At 41.5% G+C, this 21,950-nt stretch overlaps 1 protein-coding gene across 6 annotated transcripts in view; it reads right to left on the bottom strand.

Annotated features, from left to right (window-relative positions):
• The window catches only part of ncam1a (neural cell adhesion molecule 1a), a 169,590-nt gene that overhangs the window by 81,281 nt on the left and 66,359 nt on the right, over positions 1 to 21,950 (bottom strand). The window lies entirely within an intron of this gene.

Genomic DNA, 21,950 nt, shown 5'->3' with positions numbered 1-21,950 from the left:
GCAGTAATAGTCGGCGTTATTTGCAGAGGATAAAGAATATATGCCTATGAGTATTTTTATATCGCTCTACATGGAATGTTTCACTGCTTGTGTTCAAATATCTGTGTCTTAAAGTAATGACTGTAGGCTTCAACTGAGAGTGGCAATAAATAGATTGAAGGCTCTCCAAGTGTTTACTATTTGTCAAACTGCTGCTTGTGAAGGGAGTTGAGTTTACTGTTACCATACAGTGCTTGCAAATTAAAGCAAAAAACAAAAAACAAAAAAAAACCAAAGATGATTGACGGATTGTATCTCAAGACACCACTGCATTTCATGATCGGTTACACTGTGCCACAAATGAGCATTGCCTCCATCAATTTCACATTCCTTTAATTCATTTAAAAGGCAGCAACAAGGACAATTAATGAACTTTGTTCCCTCATTTTCGCCCATTATAAGCAAGCAATTCCATCCAATCTCAAATTGTGTCTCTTCACACTGTGCAGCTCCCGTCTAATTGTGCAGTAGGAATGTTATAAATGGGGGTGGGGTGGGCGGGGGAGTCGTATGCACAAGGCACAAAAAGGGAATAAGCCTCTCCAATGCTGCCACTGTCTCCATCCCTTTTAACGCTAGTTTCTGCGTCAGCCCAAAAGCAGCCTGCATCATTGCAGGATGCCATCCAAACCGCCGCAGGGGGTGCGTGCTTCCTGAAAAATGAGCCATCATAATGAGGTATCTCCTACAGTGATTTGTAATAGGACAGCTTATCAAGCTGATTTGGCAGAGGATATCACGGTGTAATTGTTGTAGGTAAGGCTTGCACTTGCAGAACCATACTGAGGCCAGGAGGGGGGCGCACAGCACAAGTCATTCATTTGTTGCTGTTAAAGCAGGTGCTGGGTATAGGACAGAGTTCCGTCTAGTTCATTGTATGCTGTCCGTAATCTTGAAACGGTGGCACCCCTGAGGAATTTGTCATACTGACAAATCACACAAAACCTCCCCTTTGCCAACAGCAAGAATTATGATGGTAACAGACTCAGGGTTAGATGCCTCAATCCTCAGGTAAGCACCTTCCAGAGCCGGCCATAACATACTACGCGGTGTCCGCCTCAGTTCCAGGTGTGCCAAGTCGATATTGTGTGCCAAGTCGATATTGATTCCCCACAAGTTGCACTTTGTATTAGTGGTAGCGCTCTAGAATGGCTTGGATCCTATTTGGCAGGCAGGCCTTTTTGTGTTAGCCTTGGTTGATCAGAGTCCCACTCTATCCACTGTCGTCCGGTGTTCCACAGGGTTCAATTTTGGGGCCCCTGCTGCTCACTGTATTTGCTGCCCCGGGGTTCCATCTTAAGAGAACATGGTACTTTCTTTCACTGCGATGCGAATGCCAGTTGGATCTATGTCGCGAAGGACGCTTTCATCTTAAGGCAGACTTTTGTCCTGCCTGGAGGAAATCAAAGCCTGGATGGCACTAAACTTCTTGAGATTCAACGGAAATAACCAGAAGTTATGGCGTGTGGTCCCAGTGACACTTCTACATCTCAGCCTTTTGCCTTGTGCCCCTTGACGTCTTATCTAAATCTAACAGTCTTGAAGTTGGGTTTCAAAATGGCCAGTGATTTTAAATTGGATCAGCAACTTGGTGTTGTTATTAAATCCAGCTATTTCTTTATGTTAGGCTAAAGTGAATTCTCTCCTTTCACAACAGCAGTTAGAAACAATAATCGATGCCTTTGTTACATTTCGGCTAGAATATTATAAAGCAGTCAGTCAGCCAGTCCTCCTCAAGCATCTCCAGTTGGTCCCAAAATGCTGCTGCTCGCCTCCGAGCCAGTAGGAGGGAGTATCTCCCTTCACTGGCTCCCTGTACATTTTAGAGTTCATTTGGTGGCCCCTTCCTTTGAAATGACCTCCCATTAAACATTAGGCAAGCCCCATCTCTATATGTCTTTAAAATTCGTCTTAAAACACATTTTTATTCTTTGGCTTTCAAATCATAATGAGAGTCTGCATTGTTTGCGTTTTACTGTGTTTATTATTTTTAAGTGATTAATTTGTTTTAACTGTCTTTGTTTTTTACATGTCAGAGTTTGACTTCATGTAAATAAAGCTGAGTTGAGTTGAGTAGCTGCAGCTGGCCATTTTCTTTTTGGTCTTCAGTCTGCTCTTGGATAAAAACAGTCTCCTAAAAGTCGAAAAGGAAACACAGGGGATCCTTGTTCTGCTCCACTACTGCCATTTGTTATCGTGTCTTATTCTGACCGATCTATGGGGTATTTCAAGATTTGAAGAGGAAAGCCGACCGCCCCACACTGAGGTGTGTGGAAGCGTAAGAAACTGACCGCCAAATCAGGAATCCTTGTTTATTTTCAAGAATGACGACGGTGCCAGTCAACCAGGCAAGAGGGTTGGATGCTTCCATCCTTTGTTAAGCGCCTTGCAGAGGCAGCCATGACATTTAATTGGCAGCTGATCTTCAGTGCAGAAAGAGCTTTCCAAAAAATAATCCTGGGTTTACGGCTACCCTGCTGTATAAATATGGCCTTCCCCAAAATGCAGTTGTTGACCTGTTCATTAGATTTCATGAATTTTAACATTGTCTGTCTGAGTGGGTGTTCATATCACTGGGGGATAGAGTGCGAGATGACATGTTGTCACAAGTTGAAGTGCAAGAAGGGAGCCCGGGTCGACAAAGACTCGCAGGCGGTTTGCAGAGAGCTTCGCTCCCAGGAGCACTCGAAGGTCTCGCTCATGAATATGAATGACGCCTTGCCTCCCACGGGAGAGAGCCGCTGTGTCAGACATGCAAACAACGAATGCAGCATTGGCACATTTCCGCAGACGGATGAGCAGCCAGCCGTGACACCGCAGTCTCCAGCACAGGTGATTGAGTCCACGTTTTCACACCCAAATGTAGCCGGCTTCAATGATAAACAGAGGGGACGTGGCCAACAGTGCCTGAAATAGATACACAGATCCATTACGGAGAAGCTCAACCCTTTCTGTTTATGGATCATTACTAAGCCATACCGCTCAGGGTATAATGACTTGTGACAAAACCACTCTACTAAGAGGTACTGCTTTCATATCCTTGTCTAGGGATAGGCATTCAAGTAATCAGTTTCATCCATACATTTTCTGTAACGCTTGTCTTCATTAGGGTAAGCGAGGAAGTGGAGCCAATCCCGTCTGACCTAAGAGGCCGAGTACACTAATTACACTTGCCTTCATACCTATGGGCAATTCAGAATCATCAATTAACCTAAGGCCTGGCATACACCGCGAGACGCGGCCGAATCCGACGGCAATGGACTGATGAAATTTCACTGCATCACCTTTATTAAATCATAAAAACAGCGTGATGATCAAGGAAGCAGCAGGCTGCCACAAAGAGAGGAAGTGATTGAGAATAGTTAGCTTGCTAGCTCGCTCGCTAGTATAAAATCTATTCAGAAACGTGTAGTTTGTGTGTGTGTAAACTCGTGGACATTTCATATTGGCTGCGACGGAATATTGCGATGACTTCAAATCAAAATTTTGAATCACTGCAAAACCAGTGGACAATATTGACCAGTTGTGTAAAGAAGTTGCCAAAACCCGTGTCTTGCAAACGTTCACTTGAGTTCGGCTGACTGCAGACTTAACAGGCTTACTTCTTAGAATGTAAGAGGGAACCAAAATATCCAAACATCTAATAGCTAATTGCACATGTCAATGTAACCAAATAACACAGAAACCATTTCTCATTTGGTGTTCTTGCCTATTCTTACGTCCTTGTGAAACATCATCAGCAATGACCCAGGTACTGCTCCAATTGAAATAAACAAGAATGCACAGAATAGCCCTATTTTGTTCTTGTCAACTAGCTTAAATCAAGCATGCATCAGTTGGATACTTGTAAGGGCTTGGCTAGGAAAATATCTCCAGATGCATTTAGTGCTGTTGTCATGTAAATAGGTCAGAGTCGGTACACAGCCGCTCCAATTTACAGGGACTCTCGTTCTTAGTAAGAAAGTTCTCACGTATGCTCTTAGGAAGGCGAGTTCACTACTTTACTCTGCGTTCTTCATCCTCATTAAGGCTGTGGGAAAGCTGGAGTCTGTCCTACCTGACTTGATTCTGGACTGGTCAATCGCAACTAGTCAAACTAGTCAAAACCAACTAGTCAATCACAGGGCTTGTCTCACATATCATAGTGAATATTCCACGCCTAAGGTACCGATGTTGACGTAGCTAACTTTTCCAGTGTGGGAAACTTCAATCAATCCATTGACTTTGCAGCATTTGTTTGTTTAAAACAAAAAAGTAAATAAGGTGAATCTTATGTGCAACAATTAGTTTTCTGCATTGAAACCTTCCTTAAGAAACAGCAGTGGTCTTCGAAATGGCCAAGTAATAAAGTTTCAATCTCAACCAGTTTAGCAATCAAACAAGTTGAGCATGAAGTAAGTAAATTGTACAGTTCCCATCAAGTAAATTAAGAAAGCCCTGGGGTGCGATTGTGCAGATTATACCGAGATGGGAAGAAATGGACTCCTACTGTAGTCTGGCATGGACGTAATTGAGAATGTCTGCTGGGCGCATATTGTACCTGTAAAACTGGAGTTCAATTCACAATGTGAGACTACACTGAATGAGCAATGTAAAATAATGACTTGCCTGAATACTGTAAAAACATTCATAAGCACATTGAAAAAGACCAGAGTCGCATACAACATGCTGTACATAAAAGAAAAATCCGACATACGAAACAATGGTGCTGGACGCCTGGCTGGTTATCGGATCAGTGACCAGCCTTCTTGAGTTGAAACGAAAAGATTCATTTTGTCGCCACCGCATGTCATAAGGATATTTATCCGTGGGTGGCATTGTTCTCTCGTCGCTCAGATCCTCTCTGTCTCTTCATCCACTCTTGAAAATAATATGAAAGCTCCTGGCATTTGTATGTGCTTCCTGCTTTGAAGGGGCCTTCTTTATATTTTGGGACCAAAACACAAATATCTGTATGTGCTCCATAGAACATTGGTTTATAAATCTGAATAATACAGAAAGAGTGCTTCAAACCACATTATTTCTTTGCTCAGGCGTCATTTTTGTCTGATATGCGCCCGTACAACTCTGAGAACGCCCCATCTATTCAGATCATGGATGCCTAGCATGGTCCGGCCTGATGAGTACTTAAATGGGAGAGCAATTGGAAATACCAGGTAACATGAGCTCACCGAACCTCTGCAAAGTGCAAGACAGCCCTCCGGATAAACACGGAGGGTTGGAGTCAGGAAGGGCATCCGCCATAAAAACCTTTGCCAAAAGTTAATCCAAAAACTCTAAAGAAAGAAAAAGCTGGGAAGAAGAATTTCGGTTCTGTCCAGCAAATGGAGACATCTGACAGGTCTGACCAAAAAGCTTTTATATGTTGTTACTTATGGCCTGTCAGCTATGTTCAAGTAAGAGACAACCTAGGGCAAAAAAATGGTGGAGGTACTTTGTCAAAAAAAAGGCAACAGTCCCTTAAGGGAAGTTGCTTGTTGTAAAACTAGACTTCTCTTGTCACGGACCGTGCCTCGGGCAAAGGCTGGAGGATAAACCGTAATGTCTGGAGTACTGGGGGGGGAATGATGCTGGTCTTCAAGACTTCTTGAATCTGTAACAGGTAGATCTGTTATGGGTAGTCCGGCCAACGAGGTAACTGATAGACCAGACAATACTGTGATTCCTGGCAAGGTAATTGGTAGATCGGGCAAGTCAATAATTTCATCGATGTAATTGGTAGACTGGTTAATACGGAAATGCCCAACCTAGTTTCAGTTATCATGCATCATTTCGGTAAGTGACGGATAAAGAGATGGCATGTTTGGGATCTCGTTTTTCTTGAACGTTATGGATGAAGCACATCAAACCCTAGCCTCCAGCCCGAAACATTATTTTGTCAATTCAATGGCGTTTCAGTCATGAGCCAAAAGTACTTTCTAGTTAGAGTAATCGCAGAAGGAAAGTGCATTTTGTGTGAGAAAGTGTTGAATTACACGTTGGGCTTTTATGACATGCCATGTATAAAAATTCCCTGAATAGGGTAGTCAATCTTGGCCAACGCCAAGTATCAAGACATCAAATTTACATAATTATAAAGAGGAAATGCTTATTTGAAAAGAGGCAGTGTTAGACTATTGAAAAGGCTTGTGTGAAAAGTAATACATTCTGATGTTCACTGAATATGACTGAGACAACAGGAAAAAAAATGGATGTGTTTGAAAAGTTGGGCCTAGAACTTTAGTTGAAATAACATAAGTGCCGGGATGTGTATTTGCATAACTGCAGAAACTATCAGGTGTCTATTTAGTGTGACCGTAGCTGCATCTATTAGTCAAAAATCAATTCCACCCACTCTACATGAATTAATCAATGAGGTCCTATGTCTATATATAAAACGGGGAGGTTGTTCATTAAATAGTATATCGTAACAATTTTTTCCTCACTTTCTTATGGTGAAATGGTACACTAGTGATTGTACAAACTAGTCAACAACTACTACTAAATGACTAGTCGCTAATCATTAGCATCACTAAGTCCACTCATTTATTTTGATTGAACCCCCCCCCCTAGCAAATTGTAAAAAGAAAAAAAGCACATTTATTTAGCAACAAGGATTCATAAAGCATTGAATAGCTGAATTCCCGCCCTTTTTGACTTCAGCTAATAAAATTGAATATCTGTTATTGCTGCATGGCCGCTTACTGGACAAACGGCCGCAGGCGTCGTGATCTCATCCATCTGATTAAATTCCAATTCGTGCATCTGTGCGGTGTCCCGCTGATGGACTATTTTCTTTTCTGTATTTACATATAGGAAGAGGCTCCACTCGATAGCAAACCATCCCGCTAATGTGATTCTCGCAGTGTGTCGCCGCCACGTTGGACATGTCGGTCTGATTCAACAAATTGACGAATGTTTGGACACGCACTAATCTGCGGCGGGAAAAATAACGCACTCCTTTTTGCGGACTGGAGCCGCTGTGTTCCGATGATGAATTATTGATCGAGTCTTTTTACACTTGTGCGTGATAAAGAACATGATGTCAAACTGGCCAAATGATGATTGAGGAGCCATTTCCTGCCCAGTGTTATCTGCTATTCAATTGCATTGTGGGAAGAATAGCAATAGTACTAATTTGGATGCCCTTAAGAAACTACACACAATATTAGCTACATTTGCTAATGAGATCCAATACCAAAGCTGCTACAAATAAATGTGATTGACACTGTTGTAGATTATCAAGGCTCCAAATAATAATTTTTTTCTAAGCGTAGCGGATCTTATTTGGATTAAACTAGCAAGTGTGTTTTATATAGGGAAGGCAAGAGGAATAGTCACAGCGATACAACGGCCTAGCTCAAGTCACCTATCTAATTATGGGTGCCAAAGGAGCCTAATCCAACACTGAGTGGTCGAGAACTGCGATCCACGCAATGTAAAACGGTTAATAATAGTGGTAATAATAACACATTTGCATTGACCGTGAACAACTAGAACTCAGTCAACCGAAGCAAATTCTATGTTTATATTTATACCTTCGTACCACCTTTCTCCTTAGTAAAGCAGTCACATTATGAGAGTAGGAAGCAGCCACGGACTAAATCAGATTCCGTCAGCACAGGTTCAGTACGGCGGAAGCGGAGCGTCTCAAAATAAACTCGGTGTGATTATTAGAAGGGATTTACGCGGCTGCCGAAGGTGTCGCGCATACGTTTTCCGGCGTAAACCGCAACCTTGGGCTCACGGTGTATTTTCGAGTTTTAACAAAGCAGTTGCTTGGCAAAGAGCCGATGACGCGCGTATGTTTTCGCCACGCAGTGCTTACACACATCTGAGGAGCAGCTCGGCGGCGTGGGAGGGTGCGGTATGCGAGTAGCCGTGCTTTTTCGGTGGGGAAGGTTCGCGGTAAATTCCGGAATGCCCGGTTGAGCGGTTGACGCAGGGCGCAGTGCTAACGAAGAAATCTTCCAAGATGTCTGACAGGAGTCTGAAAAGTTGCAGAGTCTACTTAATAGGATGGAGCCATTTTTGATAACATGAGTGAGGTGTTTAAATTGGTCCCCGATGTCTTACTGTAATCCCTTTCACACCAGCCGTCAAAACTGTAGATTCCCTTGCTTTTTTCTAGTGTCTGCATGGAATAAGGATGGTGCTGCCAAGGTCTTTTTTTTTATTAATATCACAGAAATCTGGCATTTGATCAGGGGTGTGTAGACTTTTTTTATTCACTCTGTTATAAAATTGTCGACAGAGATCCCCAAGAGGAAGTTACCGCTGCCTGTCTATGAATATGAATATCTCAACATGTAGACAGACAATATCAGTTGCATATCTTTGGTGTCAAGTCCCTCTAGATCAATAATAGGGCGTCGTAGTTGTTGCAAAGTGTGTCTTGTGATGGCGGTTTCGCCCACCTCGCCCTGCAAAGCTATAAACTGGTTGCCGTCATGTAAACATAAAACATCCTCCGTCGTCCAAGGACCAATGACTGCTAGCGCAATCGGTTCAACATCTAGTCGCTGTACGACACGTCTCGCTTATTTACACACAAAAAAAATGCACCGCGAGGCATCTACCAGCTTCGCCGTGATAAAGGTGCCGACGCTACATTCCTGCGGCGAACGCCGGCGTCGCCTGGGTGAATATACAGTACATGGCAACTCTCCGACCCCGGGTTTTATCTCCTACGCAGGTTTTTAAAACAGAAGAAGCTGTAACATGGGGATGAATTATTGGGAAACCACGCCCACCCAAGCTCCTCAATGGCTCTCTCAGGCACTCTTCCACAAAGCGCCATCTGGCTTTCTGCTTCTTTAGCTATCCCCTGTTCTATGTCCATCAAGCTATGAGTCAATGTAAACCCTTCATGGGTCAATATGTGACAGTCAAAGTTGCTAATTTTGACAGAAAAAAGTATTTATGCCTCAGCCTGAGCTAGTAACTTTGCATTACATACAAGAAGGAATGCATCGATTGATTAATTATTAGAAGGACGTTGTTCATGTAAAACACTGCGGATTAGCGAAAATCTAAGCAATGTTGAGGACACCTAAAATAAATACACAAAGGCTAACCAAAACACAACAAAAATGTATTGAAAGGAGAATAATAAACGCAGTGATTCCAAGAGATTCTAAAGTCTTGGTTCTCGGGCCATCATGAATCAATTGAGTCCAGTCCCCTGCCAAGATTTAACATTTGTCACCTGTCACCAATTGAAAAAAAAAATTAAACGACATGTCATCGGTTTTGAACTGCGTAGCAGTCCGATTTTTTTTTTTTTTTAAAGTTTGGAATGAAAACTGCATATTTTTTAGCTTTAGTTATCTGACGCTAACAGTTAGCATTAGTTAATATTGATGAAATATCTCATTAGAGCGCGGAATGTCATAATTTGCATAATTTACGAGCCTGCGAGTTGCAAGCCATCTCTTGGCCAATGGAATCAAGTCAAGGTAACAACGGTGGTGAGTTGTTACAAAACTATAGCCAGGTAGTCGCATATAAGCAAACCAATAGAACGGACTGATATAACGTCCTTTGCAGAGGTAATAATGATACATAATAATAATAATAATGATGTAGCCAAGCGAGATAAAATATTGCTCAATACAGACGTGGAGGAAAAAGCCATAAAGCATCTTGATTACGACCCTGTTCTGTGGCGGCGTCAATACCATCATACACTCATCAACAAGCTCCAATCCAGGCACATCCCGTCAGTGTGTTCCTCGCTTTCCCGCAGCTGAATTGCTAATCAAACAATCGGGCGTATTATCCGGTTTTGTTTGTCACAATGAGATCAAATTCAATTACAGGCCAAAGACACATGAGCAAGGCGGAAGGAGGAGAAAACAAACTGATTAGCAGACTAAATAATCGTGCGCTATCAGAGTGCCATTAGCTGGGCCGAAAGTGTGCATATTAAGCGATTAGCGCTCATTGGAAAAAGCCCAAAGTTGGGAGGGGTGAGTGGGGGGGGATCCCTTCAACATGTTGTGGTGAAGGGCTCTCGCAATTCATCGAAAGTGTCTCGTTCATAGGCAGGCACACTTTCTCAGAGTCGGTTGAGGAACTTGCGTAATTGACGGATATGAGCCAGGAGAGTTCGAGAGGTTACACAAGTCTCAAATTGCAAAAAAAAAAAAAAACGGGACACTATTAGGATTGGATTTCTAATGACTGTGTGAATTTTATATCAATTTTTTTAATTCGCTTTAATTTTTTTTTTTTTTTCCATTGCATTTCATTGAAAACGTCATTTTTTGAAAATGATTATTGTGATGATTATTCTTGCAGTCAGCATTTAAAAAAATAGTTAGCATTTAATTTTGTTTAATATTCTTCTATTTAGTGTTTTTATTTTATTTTGAGTGTATTTTAGCTCCTTTAGATTACTGAGGTATCTGATGAAATAGATGATCTTAATGAAAATATATATTTGTTTGTAAACAACCCTAACGAAATAGACTAAGTCCAACTAACGGACGATTTTTTTGAAAAAAAAAAAGTTTTCTCTCTGTTAGCATACAGTAAATGCTCTGTGCAGGCTCGGCTGATTGGACAACTAGCCTCATACCCGACCAGGCAGAGCTAAGTTGGTCACTGTGGTACGGAGTCCATCTGAACTTTTCTTGTTGTCAACCTTTCTTCTTTTGAAGAAGGGCTAATTTTGTTTTTCAGCCGAAGTCTACGGTGCAGACTTATTGGACCGCAAGCATCAGGCCCGTCTGTCAGTGTTTACAGAGTATGACTGAAGTCTTTTTGGCTTCTGCTTTGGCTGGGAGACAGCAGCTGTCATCCCCGATTGTTATGAAGATGAAATAGTTTCATGCCATTCCACAATAGTACCCTATTTAGGCCTCATACCTGTCTAGGTAGCGCTAAGTCTATTAGCATTCACGCAAGACGAGCTTCTGATAGGAAAAAAATCTGCTATTGTTTTGAGGAAACAATACTTTGGTGACTTCCAATGGTACCCTGTCTTTTTAAGTCTCATACCCATCTAGGCAGGGCTAAGCCTGCCAGTGTTGACATAGAACAACTAAAACAGTCTTGGCTTCTCAGTTGTTTTTGACAAAAGGAACCATTTTATGTTTTTCAGTGAAGTTGATTGGATCATACCCGTCTGTCAGTGTTCACGTAGCGCAACTAAAGGCTTCTTTTTCTTTCTCTCTCAATTGTATTGAAGGAGGACTACTTTTTCCGCAACTGCACCCTGTTTAGGCTGACCGCAACCCGTATATAGCCGTCAGTTCAAGCGAGGCTGCAGGTGTCAGCGCCGCTCAAACGCATCCCTCCGATGTGACGTCGTCATGGCAACATGCCGGGCCGCGCATCAGACAACGCGTGCGCCATAAAAGTGATGTACAACCGCAAGGGCGCAGATTGCAAAACGGATACGCCATACTTCCCCAAAAAGGAAAACGGCAGGGCCGCAGCGGCGGATCGCAGGAACGGCGGAGATGATTTAAATGGTGATTAAAAAGAGCGGCACCGTATCATTTGTCATCGTCTTGCGTACAAAGATGTGTTTGTTTTGGCAAGGAAAAATACAGCCTCTCCACTTCATCTTTCTGGACAAACATGCCGGCACGTAGATATCTGAAAATGCTTCAGCAGATGGAAGAACAGATGCGCGACGGAACTACATCGAAGATGAGACCCAAACAAATTTGACTTGTTTTCGGTATTACATTCTCATTTCCAACAATATTTTTCTGTCGCTTCTTTATATGAAAAACAAACTGCATTTTCTGCTGATCTTTTAAAACTATTATTAATATGTTATGTTAAGATGTTATTAATACATCTTTTGTCACCTGCCTTATTTCCGAAACTGCAATCATTTCAGAACTGGCCAACTGGAGGCAGTATAATACATACAGTACATATGAGAATACATGGAAACGGTCACAAACTACTCAGTAGACTTCAGTGAGTTTTTGTAGAGGATAAAGAATACATGCTTTTGTAATGTCATATTGGACTCGTCAACTGGTGTCCCTAAACATTTTTTTCTACCACATCAGGTTTTTGTGATGTTTTCAGTTTTGGTTTTTAAGTTTGGCCCATTAAAGCTTGCGTAATACAGTTGCTTTATTTATTTATTTTTTTTAACCATGTGGTGTAATTTATAGTTATTGTGTTTAGGAAAAATAATACACTTGTTGCTGAACCTAAATCTTAATTCATAAATATTACAAAATATATTACTATATTACAAATTATATTATTGTTATTATTATGAAATCCTGAAAACATGGACAGATTCGGAATCAGCGCAAAAAAAATATCACAAAAACGTAACTTGCATCTCTGATTAAAAAAATGTAGTAAACATTTGTTGACCAATGTTATCTGTCTACATGTGTTGCCCAGCCTTTTGTGTTCAAATATCTCCTATTCCGCTTGATTATCAAACCTTGACACAGATGCTATTTATTAACCCATTTATGTTATTTTACATTGTTTGTTAGCATTAAGCTAAATTGCTTTTTCTAAGACAAACTACAGTATGTGGTTGTTTGAAACACGCAAGGCGCAATTCTCTTTTGTTGTGAAGTCGCTTTTTGAAAAAAATGTTTACTATTTGCCAAACTGCTGCTTATACCTCAGATTATCAGAGCTCGTAAATCGGGTCACTTCTATCTCAATGCACCACTGTGCTTGGAGATGCGTCTGCTGCATGCGCCATATGCACAGATCAGCTCCACTAACAAGACTGCCCCTCCAAACAGGCTCATTTCATCAAGTATAGAAAAATGAGTTGAAAACTGTTCTTCAATTCTTGATCTTTGGGGTATTTTCACCTGAAATTGTGGAGGGGAAAAAAAACACTTTTTGCCTCTTTGACTCTCTTTGGTCCATGCGGACTGAATCAAATTCCCATTGACTTGTAGTGAACAAAGAACGGTGTTGAATGAAATGTGCGCGCAAAGGCAACTTTGCGTTACGTAACGTCTCCTTGCAACATGAAACTGAATACGGCAAAAGCAACTGCTCAGCTTCTTAGAACAATATGAACCCGTTTTACGCTTGACAAAATTCAAATCAAAACGACCCGGGTGAGTGATGAATTGGATTGAGGTTTTTTTTTTTTTTTTTTTGGTATCCATTTCCCTCCTGTGCCTCTTGCCAGGGAATGCCACGTTCCATCTCCAGACTGCTAATCCAAGATTGGGCTTTCTCCAGCACATTTTGCTTATGCAAACGGCGCATAGCTGAATGATGAGCGCCACGGCTCGGGCTGGAGGCTTTTGACCGTAAACCGCACTCCCTCGACAGCTCCTTTCCCCTTATTTCTTATCCTTTCCCTCTACGGCTGGAAAAGTCAACAGTGGACAAAAGGAAAAAGGGAAGATAAGGAATTTGCAGCTATCGACTGCTCGGGAGGCGACATTCGAGTCTTTCATTGCTTGTCACGAAAGCAAATAACTGTGGAAAAAACAAGTCAAAATAGCATTTGCAGGCTAAAGAGCTCCTCATTGTTCGTGTCACGATTTCCCTCACAGCGATTCAGTTTTCGCAAGGACAACAGCGCTGTTGCCAGTCATTTCCTGAGAGCTCATTCAGAAAATATTGGGATTGGAGCCGTGGATAATCACTGTGGGAGCACGCCAGGTTGTGTAATAAAAACAAAACAAAACAACAACAACAACAACAACAAAAACGGAAGTCATTTTTGAGTTCCCTGACAATGAATTAACGTCCAAATGGGAAGAAGTGGTAAAGAATGCACTTGTTGTCAGGATGGATGTCACGGCGACCCACGGTCGGTGCCAGTCGGAAGGGGGGAAGGGCGGGGGGGCTGCTGAGTCAGCATTCCCACTGCAGCCTCGGTAATAGCCGTTAAGGAGAAATACAGTTTGCCGTCTTGCGCGATGACGTAGCACTTTTTGCGGTCTGCAGCACCAACCATCAAAGGTAGAAAAATGTACAAGCATGCGGAGACGAGAGGCTATCAAAACAAATAATCAGCAGGGAGGGGAGGCGTGATACGTACTAAAGCTGACAAGACAGAGTCAATAAGATTTTAGTGCACTTTATTGTTCAGGATCCAACTTTCTTGGAATTTTCCACCATTTGACTATTTTTTGTTTTAAAAGGTACTGCAGCAAACTTTGCTTGTTTCCCATTACTTTTCTTCTCTTATCTTCCCGCTTTAGTTCCTGCTTGATCATGTTTTATTCATTTTTAGTCATCATCAAGTTGAATGTTTGTTTATGTTCTTTGTTTTCTTTTGTTTGTGTGACAATGATGAAATCCCTCACAACAAATGTGGCCTCTTTTCCCCTTTTATTTTTAGTTTGGTTTTTAATGTAGTTGTTTTTTATTCAAAATGAATGGGCAAATTGTTGTGTTTTTAAAAATCATTTGTTTAGTGTTACATTTTTAATTAAGTAGTTTTCATACTGTTTAGATTTTTTAAATTCAAATTGAAAATGTAAAAAAAAAAAAAAAAAAAGCCTATTCTTTCGTTTCCCTTTTTGTGTTTGGCTTCAATTTACTTATTTTTATATAAAAAGAAGTAGCTAATCAATTAAAAAAACATTATGTTTTCAGTTTTTCTGTTGAACTAAAACTAGCAAAAAACAACCACTTTTTTGTCTTATGTTGTAATGTGTTCATTTGTGAAAAAAACATTGGCCAAGACAAGAAAAATAAATAAATAAATAAATAAAAAATGTGGATTTTTGAAAAGAAAATTGTCCGGCCGATTTCTTTTCAATCACATCAGGTTTTTGAGAATTTTCCATTTTTTGGTATTTAAGTTTGAGCTCTAAAAGCTTGCGCGATACAAATTTTACCACGCATTGTAATTTAGAGCTATGACATTTCAGAAAAAAACTCCACCTTTTGCTGAAACTTGCACTTAATGCACAAATATTACTAAATATATTACCACATTATAATATCGTTATTATTACGAACACCTGATGTACTAGCGGGAAAAAACAAGGGCAGAATCGGAATCCGCCCCAAAAAAAATCTACAAATATTTACTTGGCATCTTTGATTACAAAAAATTGTAAAAACGTGTTAACCAGTCTAATTGCTTTGACTGGAAGAAAACTCTATTAATCAGTTTTAATGAAACATTTGCTGGTAAGTCCGCCACTGGTGGAGGGGCTGGTCCCGACCAAGACAAACACGGAAGGAGGCAAAGAGTGACCGCGAACCCTTGATGGACTCGTGCAAATAAACGGGCGACCAGCAGGAAACAAAGCCGATCTCGCCCACTATGAAAAATAAACGCCACTGGGTGAAAGGCACACAAATGCAACACACCGCAACATTTCCCAGCCTCTTTTCACAGGAGCTTTTTTTTTTCCCCCCCACTTCAATTTTCTTCTGCATGTTTCTAATTAAAGCGATCTGTTATTGTAATACGCCAGCGTAAAGGCCTCAGATGGAGACAAAGATCTGCCAGGGGTGTATTTTAACAGATGCTTATACGGATTCCTGTATTGCCTTTCGGCGGATTTGGGAAATATAAAAGTGGAGCCTGGGGAAATCGGTTTCATCCAGGAGGACAGACGAGTGGGAAAGACTTTAATATTTGTCCATTCATATCATGACTTGCGGGGATACGTTTATGGTTTCATGGTGAACGTTTTGTAGTGATGCGTGTGGCCAAAAGTGTGGCATTGCCAACCCTTTTTGATGCAACCTGTTCGCATGAGCGGGGATTAGCCTATTTTAAATGAATAAAGGAAATTAGATTCAGTCGTTGGTTTTGTAAAATGTCCGAAAATGAGCAAAGTGTTGATAATTGTTTTCCAAAGTAAAACCAAATGTTTTATTTTGATTCAAACCAATCATCATCAGTCTGCTACCATGGAGGATAACAGAAATCAGAGAATATATTCCATTGAGAAGATGACATTTTCAACGAAAAACGTTATCCAAACGATTAAACGATGTTCCAAAAATAATTATTGATTATTTCAATAATCAATTAGTTGTCAATTAATTGTTGCATCTGCACCTGATTAGTCTTCCCGAGGAGCGACAGTTTACAAATTTAAGAATTTAACATTTTCACGGTAATGACTAACAATTTTTTTTTTTTTTTGTATTCCCTTAAAACATTGCTTGTACAGTTAATGGTTTCATGATCCTTCATTTTAGGAGCAAGGATAAAGTGAGACCTTGAAAGGAAGGGAGGAGTATTTAAAAAAAAACAAAAAACAAGCGAGATAATCTTCCTTTCTATTGGCTTGATGAACACAATGCATGTGCTGTAGCAACCGGCGTCCGGCATTTTTTTCCCACGGCAAGCTCATCAAGCCAACATAAGAGGAGCACATTTTTTTTTTTTCTCCGTTGTCAGCAAATGCCAGCATGTATTTGCATCGGCGCGCTGCCTCTGAATAGACAGCGAGGCTTCTTCTTGGGTTTCCGCCGGGCGCCAATGAAATGGCCTTACCATAAATGGCTCCTCATCCTCATGCACCCAAAGTGCTAATTAAGCCACCGTTTGAAAAATCCCATTAACGTGACATACAGTGCGGAACCCGCGCTCACTGCTCACTTTGGCACTTTGTGGTGAATGGGGTCGCGGATTCACACACACTCAGCGGGCTGGTACGCTACATTCAGATACAATTTACACAGCTGGTTCTAGGATGTTGATTTGTTCGGATTGAGGGGCGCATTTCCCCTAGAGGAAGTCATGCAAATTTCTATTCCAAAGTGAATTTGGCAACGTCATAAAAAAATGGGCTAACTATTGTAGTTTCAGATTTTAACACACGCGAATCTTGGGGCGATATTCCAGCAAATTGAAATCACTAAATGCCCTGATACTGAAGCCGACCTCTTTCATATATATCCAACTTCCATATATTCAACCAACAGTCTATACCTATAGACAAACAACTTTACTGAAGTCTGTACATAATTTGTTTTCAACTATACTTCAGTAACTTCGACAGAAAGTTACGCCGACCTCTAGATTTTGGATCCATTGACCTTGACCTAAAATTCACTCAACATTCCATAGACTAACATCGTTATGATAATCTCATCCTCAGCAAACTCTACAAATCAATATCGACGTATACTTCAGTAAATTCAAGCAAAACTGAATCGATGAACGTTCTTACTGACCAATGAAATGTGGACGAATACATTAACACATGCCGATCTCAACCTTAGACAAACATTCTTAGATCTATACTTCTGAAAATTCAAACAAAAGTCAATCAACGACTAACCTAACTAATGAATTTTAGACCTTAACACCCGCCTATTAAAACCAACATTCCAAAGATTAAACATTGGCCAAATCGTCTGGATTAATTTTACGGCGCTATTCTTCAGTAAACTCAACCAGACAAACATCAAAGTTTCTTCTGCAAATACAAACAATTCCCTAGACATTTATACTTATATTTATGGATTTTGCCAATATGGACTTATACTTCAGTAAATTCCACATTAGTAGAACTCTCTGAATATCTTTACTAGCCCTACACATCAGTGACTTGAACAAAAACTTGCATTTCATTTTTTGTCGACAGCGTCAAACCGCTAATGAGTCTACTTGATGATCATTAGTCAGTCCAGCGTTGGCGTTTGTTTCGGCTCTTCTATTTGCATAAACAACAGGAGGGCAAATCAGGAACATCTTTCACCGTACGCTAGCCTCAACCTCGGTAACCTGCGGCAGCTGCGAGGGTCGACATTCCAAGATAGAGGAATCGGTCCTCCCCCTGCAGCGGAAACTCCATTTCTGCCTCTTGTATCCACAATATAATTCAAGACCGGAGAGGTCTTGTGTGCTTAGCTGATAACATCCTCTGTCGTTTCCGTGCTGGAGGTTTCACTACATCTTATTAGCCGCCGCTGAGAAAGATGAATGCGCCGCTGTCCCTGGTTTCCTCTGCGGTGGAGCCAAGCTCCCTAAAAAATAAATAGCGTACCTGCAAGCGCTTATTAGAGTCAGCAAACGGTATTACTTTGCCGTTCCAAGCAAGGGATACATGAATGTGAACTCGACTTCGGGTTGGTTGTAAGATTTACCGCTTCAATGACGGTTGCTACTGAATTCATGCATGTGCCGCGCTAATCCGTCCAGGCGTCCTTGACTCCCTTTAAAAGGCGCTATATAAACCTAAGTTATTAGTGTGGTGAGATGACTCGTTTTGGAAGCGCTGTTGATTATTATTTTTTCTTCTCACGAATGGACGGTCTCATTAAAATCCACCCAATGTTTCTACTGGCTTTACCGATCAACGGGACGTTCGGAAGACATCACGACGTGGCGCACGGAAAAGAACAGGAAATTGGCCATTTTAGTTTGAAGTGGCCATTTTGGGCCAAGGTTCATACCTTGAGGAGCTCCTAGTAGGGAATTTTCCCAAATGAGCCCCAACCAGAACCAGATATTGGTGACGTCATCTAATGTGGAGAGATCGCCTGCCATACATGATATTTTTTACGCAGTCGCTGACCTGAAAAGGGCCGGGATCAAAAATGTCATTCCTCCCATCACAAAGTGCAATTTAAAGCCATTTCAGACACTCAGATGTGCCCGGCTTCAAGTTTGAAAGGTTTTAGGGCACGTACCATTTCTGGGTAACCACAGACCTGGAAACTGGCTGGACTTTAAAAAATGGCAACAAAAAAAAAATGGTGATTTAAGGTTGAGGTCCTCAATGTTTTCCAGCTTTGGGTTTGGAACGTTTTAGGGACTGAATAAGAGCCAGCTATCTTAGACAGAGGTGGGTGCTGCAAAACATTTTTTTTTTAATCATGCCTATGCCATCAAATGTGAAAAACGGGAATGTGAGGACCTGCTGGTCGCATCTCACAGCTTCAATTAGTACATTTATTTTTAGGCCTTGAAAGTAACTGTCAAGCTCCTGACATTTCAAGAATCATTCCAAAGTGCCCTAAAACTTTCCAAACCCAAAGCCGCACCTCAGCCCCAGATCACACTTTTGAGAGAGGATAATTTTCTGCCATTATTATTTTTTTTTTTAAACGTTCGGCCATTTTTCACGTCAGAAATAGAACAGACGCCGTCCTAAACCCTTCCAAACTTGAAGCAGGGGACAGCTGAACACCTGAAAATACCCTTAGATGGCACTTTTGATGAGGTCAGCAGCAGCTGTGTACAGCAGCCATTACCACATAACAAATCATGCTGGAGGTCCAAAACCTTTCAAACTAGAAAAGGGGCACCACTGAGCAGCCGAAAATGGCATCAAATCCTTTACCCTTTCAAGTCAATTTTCCGTTGTGTTTTTATTTTGGCTTCTGTTTTCTCTGTCATTTTCTCAGTTTTAATCTCAACGGGTACACCTCCGAGAACAAACTCACCGAGGTGATGTTTAGTGTCTTTGTTTTCGCCATCAAATGTGTCGATTTGAATCTCAATATTCAAAAAAACCAAAATGACTGAGGCCGTGGTAATATATCACTTCCCGGGTTTGCTCCGAGTCTACAATTCAACGTTGATTACCTTCTCAATTAAACTGTTCCAAGCTTTTTTTTCTTTTTCTTTTTTTTTTTTTTGCAGCAGCAGAAACTGAAAATGCAGTTGCACTAATTACCTAAGTGGCTACGACCGCTTACCAATGCGACCATCCCGTCTCCAGGCTGTCTCTAATGGAGGGAGATTGATTGCTTGTTCCATATTCTCAAAGAAAACAATAAAATTGCGTGAGAGGTGGAGCCCGGTCGATACGGCGCACATTTGTTTGCTTTGACAGCCTCGGGTATTGACGTGGTGTAGTAATTACTGCTAATTCAGAGTAGGTGGGTATGCGATATCGATGTTTACTCAACTGTGCAACTAACGGTTAACGGACTTCTTTACCTGCGAGTCACGACTCCAAAGTGACTTCAATACACATCTACATCCGTGGAATGGAAATTTAGCAGAACAGGCTGGGATCAGATCAAGTCTGAATCGGATGTGAATCCCCCCCCCCCCCCCCCCCCCGTATGGAAATCGTCGCAAATGAGCCAGTACGGTGACAAGCAGACACAACCGTCGGTCTTAAGACGTCGAATTTCGTAGCTGTACAATTCCATCATTTATTTTAGCGTCATATTATTATAATGGGAATGTGTACAGGTAAATGTGACACTTCAGGAAGATTTCAACACCCGGCGTGGACGCCGATGATCACTTCCTCTTAAATAAAGTGACGCAATTAGCATTGGATGTGCTCCGACAGGCTAGATGTACACTTGCCCCTCTACACAATTTCATTTGCCAAATGGACTGTGTCCAGCTGAAGCGCCCTGTCTGGAACTAATGGCTGATAGTGACCCACTTAAGAGCTCCTTTGCCAGCCAACAGCAGCTCGGAGGGTGGGGGGGGAAAAGCTTTTAATGTTCTACATATTTCCATCAGGGGGATGCGCGTGACACCACAGGAGGGAGCATCGACGTGTTGCAATCGTGCATGGCACTGGGAAATGTTCTGCGTAGAAAAGTGAAACGAGTAAAGGTCAGGAAAGTGTGAGTGGCGTAATGTTTTTTTTTTTTTGGGGGGGGGGGTTAACTTTTGACCTATACTTGAGCAAATACCACCAAAATTCAATTGGGTGCTGATTGATTCAGGTCTGACTTTCAGCTGTCATATCAAATAAAATCATTAAAGCAGCCTTTTACCAGCTGAAAAACCAGGAAAAGCTTATCCTCGCTTTTAGTCCCAATAGATTTGATTAATTGTGTGTGTGTATATGTATACATATGTGTATATATTAAGAATTAAGAATTACGATTGACTACCCTTAATGTTCTCCAAGCAGATCCGGGTAGAAAAATCCCTCCCACACCACAGGATAATCCCTCAGGATAATCATTTGGAGACTGCCTTAAAATCAGCCTGATTATCGGTATGTGTGCACATGTCAAGAGTGGCTAATATCTCTGACTCCAAAGTTGGACCAGTTCACCCACTAATAGGCGCCGAGCTGGACGGGGCTGCAAATTAAACTCAAAGGAAAAGGTCTTGATGGACACCTACCGGACATCACCAAGTCATCATCCCCTCGTAAAAACAGAAGTCGGTCTCTTAACGCGCAGCTTGGCAAGTGTCCAGTCTGACTCAGTGAGGAGCTGCAGACAGTTTATGAGCAACATCTGTTGCATGCTGTCTTTCATACGAAGTCCAGCTGACCTTCATCCAACCTCCCCTTGCACAACCGAGATGACTGATATCCCTCGGACACATTAACCAATGAATAATGTTGCACCGGTGAATAGACCGTATCGCTTTTGATTCGATCAGGCGGCGGTTTAACCCCCGTCTCCGGCTCTTATTTTTATCTCAGGCAAAAAAGAAGAACAACAACAACCCTTGAAGTGTGATGAAGTCGATCGGGTTGATAGATTTGCAGAAATATGGTTTCCCGGCGTTTCCTTTGAGTCTTTTTTTTTTTTTTGTCACAGATATGCAGTCGGTATTTAATAGCAAGGGTAGCAGGACGTTACCATGACAACCAAACCACAATGTGTGACTAGGTATCAAAGGCGCGCATTTGTTGTGAATACATCGGATTCCTCTTTTTGCCGCAAATACCCAAGTGTTACGTTAGTCGATAATCGATAAAGATCTGCATAAATGCTCGGCTCGCAAGAACATCAAATCCCTCGACAATGGACTGTGTGCAAACAAAAGCCTCCAATCATAGTAATTAGTCATGCACTTTTAATTGTGTGTTTTTCAATGATGACTTATGCGCCGTTTATACACGTCTCCAATTATCATCACCTCAAATGCGCTTTGCCCCTGCACTCGATTAAAAGAGTGGCGCTTAAACAAAACATATCATCAGGTGTAATGCTTCAGAAGCCTTAATAAGGTTGCTCTGTTCAAAAAAAAAAAATCAATACGTGTCCTCAATTCAAATCAACCAGACTGCCGCTAAAGGTCAGAAAAAAGAACATATTACAGAAAGCGG

The sequence above is a fragment of the Filicampus tigris genome, chromosome 17 (genome assembly GCF_054856515.1).
Source record: "Filicampus tigris isolate MCC_2025a chromosome 17, RoL_Ftig_1.0, whole genome shotgun sequence".
NCBI lineage: Eukaryota > Metazoa > Chordata > Actinopteri > Syngnathiformes > Syngnathidae > Filicampus > Filicampus tigris.
The sequence above is the reverse complement of the archived record's forward strand: the minus strand, read 5'-3'. Positions and strand labels throughout refer to the sequence as shown.